Here is a 5,378-nt window from a genome sequence, read left to right as displayed (position 1 = left end):
CTGATGCAGAGAAGCCCCGAGTAGCTCTACTTGAAAGAAGGAATAAGACACCGACTGCCGCCCTGTTTGGAGAGCGCCCTCCCCTGTTGGAAAGAAGGGACCCCAGTCAACGCACGCTGGTGCATAAGGTGATAGAAGCCACCGGCCAAATTCAGACTGCGAACGGGAGACAGCGTTTGGAACCCAACTTTGCATTTATTTTTTTTGTTTTGTTTCTGTTTAAAACCAACTCTCCCTGCAAGCAGAAGGTTAGCTAGTCAAAGCAAGAGTTGCGCTAGAACTTTATATGCTGGTTTGTTTTTACTTTCAGGAAGTAAAAATTCCTTTAGGGAAAGATCTGTAGCTCAGTGGTAGATTATCTGCTTTGCCTGGAGAAGGTCCCAGATTCAGTCTCTGCCTAGTGTCTCCAGGTAGGACTGGGAAGGAGATGGACTGGTGGTCTGACTTGGCATAAGGTAGCTTCTTGGGAGGTGTTTTTTGTGTATATGAATCACTGAGGGCAGGATGCTGGACTAGATGGGTCTTTGGTCTGATCCAGCTGGGCTCTTTTTGTGTTCTTAAAACACAAAACAATGACAAAACAACGTCCTCTTTCATGTGTAGAAATGACTTCTGTGAGGTCATTGCAAGGTCACATTCCTACTTTCTTAACTTCCACCCTCTTGTGGGAAGACTTTTTTTTTTAATGGACTGCCTTCAAGTTGATTTTGACTGATTGCGACCCTATAAAGGAATAAGGTTTTCATGGTAAGCGGTATTCAGAGGTGGTTTATCATTGCTTTCCTCTGAGGCTGAGAGGCAGTGACTGGCCCAAGGTCACCCAGTGAGCTTCATGGCTGTGTGGGCATCCGAACCCTGGTCTCCCAGGTGGTAGTCTGACACTCTAATCACTATGCCACACTGGCTCTCAGGGAAGAGGACATATGTAAGTTTAAATTGCTTTCCGGTAGAAAACCTTAATTTTGTGGGCAAACCTTTCCCCTTAGTAGCATGCATGTATGCAAATGAAAGCTTCTTTGGAGGACGTTGCTTAATATTAAGGTTTTTGAACTCTCAAAAGAAAAAAGAAAATTGGTGACTTTAAACCAGTCTGACCGTACTTTTAATATGTGCCTGCATACTTCCAAACCCAGTTCAAAGTGCTAATTTTGACCTTTAAAGCTTTTTACAGCTCAGGACCCTAATGAAGTTCTGCAGAAACAAAATATATTATTTCTGTACTGATCATATACTACATAACAAAGTGGATGTATTTCTTACTATTCCCTGAGTGGACCAACAAGATGCATTTATTTTTGCTCTTTGTTAATCTGAGACAATGTATGTGTTGATATCTAACCATTTTCTTCTTCTGGAAAAGCAGTGCCCATCAGTGGCAATTTCTGAGTGCAGAATGGAAACAATATCAATCAAGGCAAGGAGTGGTAGATGCTTTAGCATGGCTCTGACCCTGGAAAAGAACACAGATGGCAAAATAAGCATATTGCGAGCCACTTGTTGCCTGATCAGGAATGGGCAGGGATGATTAACAAATACACTTGCATTCATATCTCAAGTAAGGACTCTGAGCACCTCATGAGTGGTAAGATGGTTATGCACTTTCTCAAATCCTTGCCTTCAGATACACATGGGGATATGCTTTCATACTATTATAGTAGTTTATGGTTGAGATATTAAGGCCGCAATCCTATATATTTATTGGGTAATAAAACTTACTGAACTTAACACTAGTTGTTGATGATAATAAATCTGATACAATTTCCAACATATTACATTACATTTTATGTATTTCCTTCAACTGTCCTTTTTCCTTAAGTAAATAATCTGTCGATCCTGTATGAGGGAGGGGAGAGGTGAAGGGTAAATGAAGGTTAGAGGTTGAACTGGAAATGTTATTGACATGCCTTGTTTTGTTTTTGATACTCAATAAATATATAATTAATAATAGAAATTTAAAAAGAAAAAAGGACTTCCTTGTGAATAGACATACATCTATTGTAATATCAGACTATAATCCTTTTCACACTTGCTTGGGAACAAGCCCTACTGAACACAGTTGCTTCCCAGTGCCTTCTGCAGAGGATCACACTGTTAGGCTCCACACAATCTTACGCACGTTTACTTGAAGGTAAACTCCACTGAACACAAGAGTAAAGAATATCTTCTGAAAAAGCGACTGATACATTTTTAGAGTTAAGTGCATGCTTAATGGCAGAATGCTTAATGCTTTCTGGGGACTTAAAATGGAGCTTTGACAGGACTGTGCAAAACGTGTAGGGACAGGCATGGAGTGGGTCTGAATAGGATTGGAAAATCTAATGTGGAAGTATCAAACAGGAATAGGTCATGCTCCTTTTCTCAGTGTTTATGGGGTAACATGTCATAGGAGGAGTTGCATGAATTATATCTGGAATCAGGTGCTCATGAGTAAATGATAATGTTTTGGGCTCTCATCTACTCAGTCATACTTACCTACTTTGTTCTGCATATGTTGTTTTATGTGTATAAGCCAGCAGGCACTTCTTTGGTGAAGACCCCTCCTTTGGGATGGTAAAAAAACCCAAGTTTGGAAAGAGAAAAATTGGGAGATAACAGCGTGATTCCATACATCTCGTTACTTGAATGTAAATCCCATCAAATTCAAATGGACTTACTCCTAAGGTAAATTAGCATAGTAGGGTAGCCTTATAATGTAACTAAGAAGCTCCATTGTTTTCAAGGGACCTTATTCCCAGGTATGTGCGGTGCATAGGATTGCAACCTTAATTTATAAAGCATTTTCTAAGTGGGAATGCTTATTTGCTTCTGAGGCTCTACCTTGTTTGTGCTTCTTTAAGTTCTGTTAAATGTGAAGCAGTTTTCAGGACTCTATTAGACTGATCCTATGAATAGTTTGGTACGCTGAAATCAGTGGGTTCAAGTGTGCCTAATTATACAAAGGATTACAGCCTTATTCCCATTATTATTCAGCAAAACAGATTTATATAATTGTCTTGTTAAAGGTCAACAGCACAGTTTATCTGGTACATTTCATTTTCAGCTTGTCAAAATTGCTGCTGTGATTAAGTATGTAGGAGAACAGTGTTACCTTGTGTGCCAAAAGAAACATTTTTTTACCCAACATGATAAAGAATTATGCCATAGAGAAAAATAAATACTAGCCTGCACTCAAGTTTTATTAAGGATTCAGTTCCAAAATCTGATGTTACTCACAGAGCCCAGGACTTCTTTGTACCTTTTTGTAAAGCCCCATGTTGTACAATGGGACTTTCTCCTAAATAGGCATGCATTATGGCTGCAGCTGCTGCAGAAGGCTATGCAGGAATCCTTTTCTTTTTTTTTGCTTTGGATACCCACAAAATCTGAGATGGTGCTCTAGGTTGAACTATTAACATTATGAAATCAATGCAACAGCTGGTTTATATTTTGTTACACCCAAACATATTGTGTTACACCCAATTCTAACATACTGTAGAGAAAACACATGGTAATCTTGGGGGTTATCTGAGGGTGAAGGTCAGGTTTTTTATATTCATAAAAAGCAATCAGTGCAGAGCATTTGTTTGATCAGACAACAGGTAGGCAGGTGTATTTAGACAAGTGGATGCCAGTGAAAATTGTGCTGGTGGGCCAAGCTCAGAGGAGCACATCTGGAAGCCCAGTTCTCCCTCTCCTAGCAGTCCTTTCAGCAGTACCATCAAAAGGTGGGTGGGGGAATTGGCCGGAATCACAAGCTGAACATAAGCCAGCAGTGTGATGCAGCTGCTAAAAACTAACACAATATTTGGCTACAGTAACAGAAGGAAAGTGTCCATACAACCAGAAGTAATTGTTCTGTTATATTCTGCACTGGTCAACACTGTGTCCTGTTCTGGGTGCCCACCAGGATGGTTGAGAGGCCTTGAAACCAAATCCTATGAGGAACAGTTGAAAGGGTATGTTTAGACTGGAGAAGATTAATGGGAGACACAATAGCAATCTTCAAATATCTGAAGGGCTACCATGCAGAAGATAAAGCAGACATTTCGTGCTTCAGAGGGCAAGAAGAGAAGCAATGGGTGGAAACTACAAGAAAGCTGATTTTGGCTAAACATTGGGAACAACTTCCTGGTAGAAAGAGCTGCCTGACAGTGGAACATACTCTCATGGGTGGGCAGGCAGTCTCTCCTTAGGTGGAGGTATTTAATCGGGGATGGTTATGTTTCAGGGTTACTGTAGTTGCATCCTGCATTGCAGATCCTACCATCAGAGGCTTTGACAGATGACCTCCAAAGTCACTTCCAACTCTTATGAGCCATCGTCATTCAACTTACAGGGCTTCCTTCTGAGTAAAGATCCTAGGTGTTATCGGTAAACAATCTTTTCATACCAAGCTTGCTGCAAAAAAGCCTAAGTCACCAAGAGGGACCAGTATATACCCAGCCTTACCTCATTCTCTTGGCCTGGACAGGAAGAAGAGACAAGTTTGTATTTGCAAGCCCACTTGTCCTGACCTGATCTCAGACATATTTACTCAGTAAGGGAAGTCCCACCAGGTTTGGTATGACAGTTTATATTACTTTTCACACTGTAAGCTGCTCTGGGCACATAAGTGGAAAAATGAGGTAGAAGGCATTTTGTTATTGCCAAGTAAATATGAAAGGGGTAGCTGGGTACTTTTACAGGGCCAGTAGGAAAAGATTTATAATCTTTTAAAATTTAAGCTATATGTGCAAGAGTCTGCATCTGTATTGGAATTGTTTTTAAGATTTTTTAATAATTTGTTTGCCACCCTGAACTCTTTTGGGTAGAAGAGTGGGATATAAGTTTAATGAAAAATTAAATGGAGGGCCTTCAAGTCGATCCTGACTTACGGCAACCCTATGAATAGGGTATTCATGGTAAGCGGTATTCAGAGGTGGTTTACCATTGCCTTCCTCTGGGGCTCAGAGGCAGTGACTGGCCCAAGGTCACCCATTGAGCTTCATGGCTGTGTAGGGATTCGATCCCTCGTCTCCGCCGTGGTAGTCCAACACTAACCACTACACCACACTGGCTCTCATAAGTTTAATAAGTGAACAATCGAACAACGGGATCTGCACGTGCGCAGCACCAAAATAACGAGGTTGTACATGGAGTCAAGTGGACTGCGAACAAGTCCTGGTTCGCATTCGAATTATGAACTCGTGAGCACACTCTGCGCCCCGCCACTGTCGCCAAGAGGCCCCAGAGCACGCGGACACTTTTGCCTTCCGGAGAAGAAAAACCGCCGGAATGCCCAACCATCTTGTTGCAACGCCTGCCCTTTTGTTGACTCAGGAGTAAAGCCTGCTGAAGCTTACACACCCAAGTAATCACTCCCTCCCCGCTTAGCCGTCTGCAGCGCTGGGTCGCAGTAG

This window comes from Rhineura floridana, chromosome 7 (assembly GCF_030035675.1).
Source record: "Rhineura floridana isolate rRhiFlo1 chromosome 7, rRhiFlo1.hap2, whole genome shotgun sequence".
NCBI lineage: Eukaryota > Metazoa > Chordata > Lepidosauria > Squamata > Rhineuridae > Rhineura > Rhineura floridana.
Note: the sequence above shows the minus strand (reverse complement) of the source record.